Here is a 9,221-nt window from a genome sequence, read left to right as displayed (position 1 = left end):
ACAGTTATAATGTATTAAGTTTGATGTGATAGTTCTTTGATTATATTGTTTTCTGTTCCTGTTGACCCTATATTAGGGCGAGGGCTGGATGTAAAAAAGCAATATTCTTGCTTATAATAATAATAATAATAATAATAATAAATAACTTTTCTATAGCGCGAGTCCCATCAATTGGCTCCAGGCGCTTTAAAAATTCATTATAGAATAAACTAGCACAAATACCTTATCTATTACCCTCGACAATAAAGATTTTGTCTTGTCTTGTCTTGTCTTGTCTCTCTCTCTCTCTCTCTCTCTCTCTCTCTCTCTCTCTCTCTCTCTCTCTCTCTCTCTCTCTCTCTCTCTCTCTCTCTCTCTCTCTCTCTCTCTCTCTCTCCCCAGAAGTAAGGACCGGTTGTAAGAAAAGGCGTCGCCTTAAACCTCTATCCTTGAAAAATAAAGTTCCATCATCATCATCATCTCTCCGTCAAATATTTAGCAAACTTATTGAATCCTTTTTGAATTCCACCCTGCCGCCACCACCTTCTCCTTTTCTCCCTCGTGTACTCCCCCATCTAAGTTCCCCTTCTCTCTCACATCCTCATCTGTAGAACCAACTAATAGAATTGTTTCTGAATCATAAGTGAATCATTGAACCACGCGGCTTTCGTGACACTAATTAGTCCTGGCGTTTAAGAACAAAACACACCGCTGCTTGCCAAGACCACGAGGACAATCCGTCGTCTTCCACCACAGCGCAGGCCTGATTACTAAGGGATTATTTGCATAGAGATGACCAAATTCAATAATGCAGCAGCGGCCTGTCAGTCAAACCTCAAAAACAACGGCACTGTCCTGTACACTGCCCCCTACACAGGGTGGAGTATAAAAAGTCACTGTCTGTGGCAGGCCCCGCCTAACTTGCGAGACGGAGGAGAAAGAAGAACATCTTAAAAGAGAGAGTCGGTTTGGAAGACAGAGAGACGGAAAGAGGAGATCTCCCTGTGAGAGACATTGGGGCGGGAAGACACAGAGAGAGAATTACCTTCACAAGAAAGTGTAGGTGCACGTGTCTGCTTGGTGGGGATTGTCTGGACGTCATCGTGCCTTGTCTTCACTGCATCACCTGAACGTAGACACCTCTTGGTTCCTGGAGAAGAGTGAGTACCAAGAGGCAGAGATAGATTTGGCCTGTCTGTCTGTCTGTCTGTCTGTCTGTCGGTCTGTCTGTCTGTCTGTCTGTTTGTCTGTCTGTGTGTCTTTTTTTTACTCGCTCTGTCTGTTGTCTGTATGTCTGTCTGTCTATTCGTCTGACTGTGGCTCTGTCTGTCTGTCTGTCTGTCTGTCTGTCTGTCTGTCTGTCTGTCTGTCTGTGTCTATTCGTCTGACTGTGGCTCTGTCTGCCTGACTGTCCGTTTGGCAGTTGGCTGTTTGTGTTTCTCTTGGCCTTTCTATCTGTCTGTTTTTCTTTTACTCACTCTGTCCGTCTGGCTGTGTGTCTGTCTGTCTCTCGCTCTGTCCGTCTGGCTGTGTGTCTGTCTGTCTCTCGCTCTGTCCGTCTGGCTGTGTGTCTGTCTTTCTCTCGCTCTGTCCGTCTGGCTGTGTGTCTGTCTGTCTCTCGCTCTGTCCGTCTGGCTGTGTGTCTGTCTTTCTCTCGCTCTGTCCGTCTGGCTGTGTGTCTGTCTTTCTCTCGCTCTGTCTGTCTGGCTGTGTGTCTGTCTTTCTCTCGCTCTGTCTGTCTGGCTGTGTGTCTGTCTTTCTCTCGCTCTGTCCGTCTGGCTGTATGTCTGTCTTTCTCTCGCTCTGTCTGTCTGGCTGTGTGTCTGTCTTTCTCTCGCTCTGTCCGTCTGGCTGTGTGTCTGTCTTTCTCTCGCTCTGTCCGTCTGGCTGTGTGTCTGTCTTTCTCTCGCTCTGTCTGTCTTAGTGTCTATCTGTCCCTTTGTTGTCTGTGGATTTGTCTCTCTGGTAATTTATCAATCAATATACAATGGTTTATTTTATGTTGTTTTCTTCTTTCGTTATGTTGTTCATTTAATTATTAGTCTGTGTATATTACTGATTTAATTGTAGTTTATTTTTCTAACATTTAATTTTCGATTTATATCTTTTTTTATTATTTATTTATTGATTTGTTGATTTATTGATTTATTGACTTATGAATTTCTTGATTTATTGATTTGTTGATTGATTGATTGATTGATTCATTAATTCATTAATTTATTAATTCATTAATTCATGATTGATTGATTGATTGATCGATTGACTGTATTCATTGTCAAGAGCTAACAGGTTTTTCTAACATTGTCATGTAACTATCATTCATTTTCATGCTTAGATATTGAGTTGTAATGTTTTATATTTGAGAAATCAACCACACATTTTCTTTTTAAGAAAAAAAGAAGAAATACATCGAGGCTGATAATATACAATGTATAACTTACTCGTCAAAAACAAACACTAAAAATAAAAACAAAAGCACACACGATTATGCTCGTCCAAAAAGGTAAAATGTCTAAAATTGTTCCATGATTATAAATTACTGACAGTTTTCTTGAACAGATAAAGAAAGTCTTCTCGATTATGTTGTTCCATTTAAGATCAAAAACGGGGTCACTCTTACTTTTTTGATTTTTTGTTTGTATTTTAGTGTCTGCAAGTTTGCTTTTGCGAATTTGATTTTGCGTGGTGTCCTTGGTCTCCGGTCCACTGCATAAACACTAATTCATGAAAAATGAAACTCTTTATTTCACACGGTAGGGGAATAAATTGCCTTTCTGGCAATATACTTGGTTTTATATATAACTCGCCGCATCACAAAGATATACAGCTAAATGTATGTGTATACTTTTTTATGACGAGTAGTGTAGAACCTCAATCCGAGACTAAGACTACACGTTTGAGTGCGTTCAGTCGTTCAAATAAATCAAAGATTTCCAACCAAGAATGGATCAATACGTAAATGTTATTTGTATTTGTGAACCGAAAATGCCAATGTGCTCGTGTTTTCGCGTTAACTACTTTTTTGTCGAAACCTTTGTGTTCTTCTTCTTTCAGCTGAAGACTGGGCTGAAACAAAGACAAGACAAGTCGCGTAAGGCGAAAATACAATATTTAGTCAAGTAGCTGTCGAACTCACAGAGGTGAACAGCTCAGATCATGGGTCAATAAAGTGTTACACAGATGGTCAAAATTAAAGTACAAGATATTGCACTGGAAGTGGAACTACACTGTTGCTTAGTGTCTGTATGAAGCTACAAGGTGAAAATAGAAAAAGAAAAACACGATTCTTGACTTTGATGGGCTTTTTCTGCTCGTAAGCACACATTCTTCCACTCATCACAGCATGCCCCATTATTGAGTTTAAAACACCAATTAAATTTTTTTTTGAATAAAACTCACAATTTTACAATAAGAATTTAGAGACCTGAATCAATTAGGTATATCCTACTTAGTTTGACTTTTGCGAAACTAAGTAATTACACATTTAATTGAATCAGTCAGACAGACGGAGACATAGAGAGACAGACAGAGGGCAAACAGAAATCTGAGAAAGAAACCCCTTTAAAAATGTTACCATGTTTGAAATGAAACATCGCAAGGTGAAGCCATAATTCATCACCTTTCAGTATGACGTCATGAGCGTGTTCCACACTTGAAATGACGTGTTTTTATCATGTTGTCAGCTGCACGGAGCTTGGAAGTATAATTTCCATTCAACGATCCGAGTTTGTTAAGTTTTAGCCTATTTTCAACGTCAAACACCATGAAACTATATATATTTGGAATCAGAAAATGGTAAGGAATAGATAGAAGTTGTTTTTAAGTGTCTTTTTTCATAAATAAAGATAGTGGTTATTTATCGGTTTTCTTCATTTTTAAGCATAATTATCAATACAAAACAACAAAACTATATAGTTTTAGATACAGGACGCAATAGGGAATACACCAATATAATTTTTTTGTTTCAAATATTAGTTTTTAAAAATTTGAAAAAATGACATATTTCGAACAAACATTTCAATAACAAAACTTTAAGTGACCAAACTGAAATGCAATCCCATAATCCGGCCTAGATCTGAGATTGTGTGATAAGAAATAAGATCAAATTGATGAAAAACTGTAACTGTGAAAGTGCTGCCTCGACCTTTTGGCAAACGGTAAAATATGACGTCATCAAACTGTCCTATCAATAAACGGGAAAACCTTCCATGAGAAAATCCAGTCAAACATATCCATATCAAATTTCATAAAGATCCACTCCGTAGTTTTTGAGATATGATCTGCAGTGTGAAAAAACGCCCATAACGCCCAAAACGCAAATGATTTGGTCGTGTTCTGCTGATACCATAATGTTTTTCTTTCCTAAAACACACTATAATAGTAGCCTTTCCCAATGTCTATGCTAAAACTGACTTGTCTGTGTTGTCAATGATTTTGCTACAGTGTGAGAACACAATCTCACGCCCATAACGCTGTGACACGAAAACTTATTTGGTCGTGTTTTGCCGATACTGTAATGTCTTTCTTTCTTAAAACACACTATAATAGTAGCCCTTCCCAAATGCAATGCTAAAAATGACTGGTCTGTGTTGTCAATGATTTTCTGCGAGAATGCGATCTATCTGTTTGTCGCAAAGCCCGTGTGACACGAAAGTTATGAGCTGAAGACAAAATCTGCTGAGTGCAATTACGTTTCAGAAGATAGTTGTTTAAAACAGTTTATCACTCAGACACGCAAAGGAACACTATAACTTTATTATTCAGGCCATATTTGCTTTCCTTTGTCATGTATGAAAGTACTGGCCTTGGTTGAAGAAAGTGACCTGTCGCTGTGCAACAAATTTGTCGCCATTTTCCGCCGTGTTTTGTAAATAAAACGTGTTTACTACCCACACATACAAAACGATGCTGTTGTTTCCTTTTATTTTCTTTTTGTTTGATTCATGCTTAGCAGTTTCGTATGCTTTGTTTTCTTCTCAATTCAATGGATGGCTATAAAATAAGCATTTAAATGTGAAGGTGTTAAAATGACCCATGATCTGAGCTGTTCACAGAATGAAACTGAACGCAATGCAACGCAGCAAGACCGTATACTCGTGGTCCACCGCTCACGGCATAGGCAGTGAAATTGACAAGAAGAGCGGGGTAGTGGTTACGCTATGCTGCATAGCACGCTTTTCTGTACCTCTCTTCGTTTTAACTTTCTGAGCGTGTTTTTAATCCAAACATATCATATCTATATATTTTTGGAATCAGGAACCGACAAGGAATAAGATGAAAGTGTTTTTAAATTGATTTCGAAAAAAAAAATTTGATAATAATTTTTATATATTTAATTTTCAGAGCTTGTTTTTAATCCGAATATAACATATTTATATGTTTTTGGAATCAGCAAATGATGGAGAATAAGATAAACGTAAATTTGGATCGTTTTATAATTTTTTATTTTTTTTTACAATTTTCAGATTTTTAATGACCAAAGTCATTAATTAATTTTTAAGCCACCAAGCTGAAATGCAATACCGAACCCCGGGCTTCGTCGAAGAGTACTTGACCAAAATTTCAACCAATTTGGTTGAAAAATGAGGGCGTGACAGTGCCGCCTCAACTTTCACGAAAAGCCGGATATGACGTCATCAAAGACATTTATCAAAAAAATGAAAAAAACGTTCCGAGATTTCATACCCAGGAACTCTCATGTCAAATTTCATAAAGATCGGTCCTGTAGTTTAGTCTGAATCGCTCTACACACACACACACACACACGCACGCACACACACACATACGCACATACACCACGACCCTCGTTTCGATTCCCCCTCGATGTTAAAATATTTAGTCAAAACTTGACTAAATATAAAAAGCAGCAGTGTTGACCAGAATAGTGAGACAGTCACAACGAACCTTTACGCTAACACAATGCCAGTCAGACATCACATGAATAATATATGTCAACGTTATCATTTTATTTTTTACAAAGACATTATAATTAGCATTTTGTCAACGTTTAAACGATTTTACTGGTGAGATTTTCAAAGCAGAACATTACGTTGTGATTCAGCTTTATTGTCTTAGTAATTTTCATGATTTCATTTCTTTGAAAAGGAAATCTTTTTTCTCAGAATTTTAACAAATGAAAATCAAGAGAGGCAATTAGTATGATAAAAATTAGGAAAATGTACATATTTAATGACGATTTGGGGAAATAATTCCTTCGGGGTTGTAGGTGCTGTGGAAGAGTGACCTTTTCTTGCAAAACCTCCGACAAAAAACGGTTGGACCAATCACTAGTGAAGGGTCTATAGAAAACAATGGTTGGACCAATCACTAGTGAAGGGTCTATAGAAAACAATGGTTGGACCAATCATTAGTGAAGGGTCTATAGAAAACAATGGTTGGACCAATCACTAGTGAAGGGTCTATAGAAAACAATGGTTGGACCAATCACTAGTGAAGGATCTATAGAAAACAAGGGTTGGACCAATCACTAGTGAAGGGTCTATAGAAAACAATGGTTGGACCAATCACTAGTGAAGGGTCTATAGAAAACAAGGGTTGGACCAATCACTAGTGAAGGGTCTATAGAAAACAAGGGTTGGACCAATCACTAGTGAAGGGTCTATAGAAAACAAGGGTTGGACCAATCACTAGTGAAGGGTCAATAGAAAACAAGGGTTGGACCAATCACTAGTGAAGGGTCTATAGAAAACAAGGGTTGGACCAATCATTAGTGAAGGGTCTATAGAAAACAATGGTTGGACCAATCACTAGTGAAGGGTCTATAGAAAACAATGGTTGGACCAATCACTAGTGAAGGGTCTATAGAAAACAATGGTTGGACCAATCATTAGTGAAGGGTCTATAGAAAACAAGGGTTGGACCAATCACTAGTGAAGGGTCAATAGAAAACACTGGTTGGACCAATCACTAGTGAAGGGTCTATAGAAAACAATGGTTGGACCAATCACTAGTGAAGGGTCAATAGAAAACACTGGTTGGACCAATCACTAGTGAAGGGTCTATAGAAAACAATGGTTGGACCAATCACTAGTGAAGGATCTATAGAAAACAAGGGTTGGACCAATCACTAGTGAAGGGTCTATAGAAAACAATGGTTGGACCAATCACTAGTGAAGGGTCTATAGAAAACAAGGGTTGGACCAATCACTAGTGAAGGGTCTATAGAAAACAATGGTTGGACCAATCACTAGTGAAGGGTCTATAGAAAACAAGGGTTGGACCAATCACTAGTGAAGGGTCAATAGAAAACAAGGGTTGGACCAATCACTAGTGAAGGGTCTATAGAAAACAAGGGTTGGACCAATCACTAGTGAAGGGTCTATAGAAAACACTTGGTGCGCCTGATGGGTTAAGGGTGGAGATTTTTCCCATCTCCAATGTGAACCAAACGTATACATGTGCAGACCTGCTAGTGCATTTTCCCCCTTCGTGAGAACACGCAAGCAAAAGACCAAGTGCGCACGGAAAAGATCCGGTAATCCATTTCGGAGTTGGGTGGACTAACACGAATGAACACAAAGTCGGCGTGTGGCTGGATAAAATGGCAGGATAAAAACGGTCATACCCGCAAAAAGCCACAAGTGCAAAACACGAATGTAGGTGATGCCAGCCCGTGAACGCACACTAAGAAAATGAATGTATACATCTGTAACTATTATCAATGTTTTTTTCTCTCTCCCCAGAAACACACCATGTCCTGTCATTCACCAACGTCCTTGACCTTCGTCGTCGTCGCCATTTTCCTCGGCCTTCTTGTCAGCATGCCGACCGGAAGTGAGGGCCGGACATGCGTGTTCCGGTGCATGCGCGAGGTGTTCACGTGCAAACGCAAGGTGGCGCTGGTAGAGGGAGGTGCTGACGCGTGCTGCAACAAGTACTTTGACTGCTTCCTTCAGTGCAAGCCTGGCGCTACTGACCTGCCTCCGTAAGAAAACAAAACAAACAAACAAACAAACAAACAAATAAGCGGACAAACAAACAAACAAACAAACAAACAAACAAACAAAACAACAAGCGGACAAACGTACAAAAACACACAAAACGGACAAACAAACAAACCAACGGATGAACAAACAAACAAACAAACAAATAACGGACAAACAAGCACACGGACAACAACAAAAATACATAAACGGACAAACAAACAAAGATCTCAAACCAACAGACAGATCAGAAGTGAATGTAGTAGTAACACATCTTGATTACAGGTTGTAATATAGCCACTGCTTGCGAATCACAGAGCGAGAGAAAAATGTGTGTGTTCAGATGCAGTCAAAAAATGTTATTTGTGTATTTCTCTACAAATCTGTGTAAAATGCCATATTTTGGTGGGGTTTTTTCCCCTTTTTTCTGCGTCCATAGGGAGGGGGGGAGACTCCCACGTAAACTCGTTTTTTGCAAGAGCTGGTTATAAAGTTTAGTATCAAATGAGAAAAAAGTCCGAGTCTATTTTGTTTTCAGGTGTGTGGCGGGAGCGGGCAAAAGGGGGAGCTGGAACAAGAGAGACTTCGACAGGGAGGGGCAGCTCACTCTCAAAGACTTTTTCTGACTTGGCAACCGGAACTGACGTCACAGTCTACGCGTGCGCATGATCATGTGATGACGACAAAGCAGACGACCATATTTTTCCCGCTTCCCTTCAAGTGCAATTAATGATACGAACATCAATTTACTGACAGCGTTTTCAGTTGTAACGCACCCTTTAAGGATTAGCTCCTGGTAATTTGATTTGCTTACCGCCTTTCTGTGACGTGTTCGTGCCACCTTTCAGCAAACAAAATCAATGGAATTTCTTTAATTTGTCTTGGTCTGTAACGAGCATAGATCATGGGACGCTACCGATTTCAGCGTTTCTTGTTCCTTGATTGTGTTTGTTCAAGTTGTCGTTGTTTGAGTCTGATCCTTTTGTTTGTTTATTTATGTTGTCTTTTTTTGGTCTTTTATTTTCTTTCTTTTTTTGTGGGGGGGGGGGGGGGGAGGGGGGGATGTCAATGGTAGTAGGCCAACTGGTTTCAAAAGTCAACCCACAGACCGTTGCCACAATAAGTTCTCATTGTGAAGATAGTAAATCGTGGTCCACACCCTATTACAGTAAGGATAAACTTCACGCACCAATGACTCGACACTGAGGGTTTTTAAGTCGGCTGCTGAAACAAAAACTGAATTGTTTTTTTACACAAACTGCCAGCCGTACAATCCAAGATCTGACATTAAAGGGAAAT

General features: G+C 39.3%; 1 long non-coding RNA gene across 1 annotated transcript; it reads left to right on the top strand.

Annotated features, from left to right (window-relative positions):
- Positions 1 to 891: 891 nt before the first annotated feature.
- Positions 892 to 8,950, top strand: LOC138980634 (uncharacterized). The gene is made up of 3 exons (XR_011460409.1): positions 892 to 1,139; positions 7,683 to 7,924; positions 8,461 to 8,950. It is a non-coding gene; the product is annotated as an uncharacterized lncRNA (long non-coding RNA).
- The last annotated feature ends 271 nt before the right edge of the window (positions 8,951 to 9,221 follow it).

This window comes from Littorina saxatilis, linkage group LG11 (assembly GCF_037325665.1).
Source record: "Littorina saxatilis isolate snail1 linkage group LG11, US_GU_Lsax_2.0, whole genome shotgun sequence".
NCBI classification, from domain to species: Eukaryota; Metazoa; Mollusca; class Gastropoda; order Littorinimorpha; family Littorinidae; genus Littorina; species Littorina saxatilis.
This window is presented reverse-complemented; position numbering and strand designations above follow the sequence as displayed.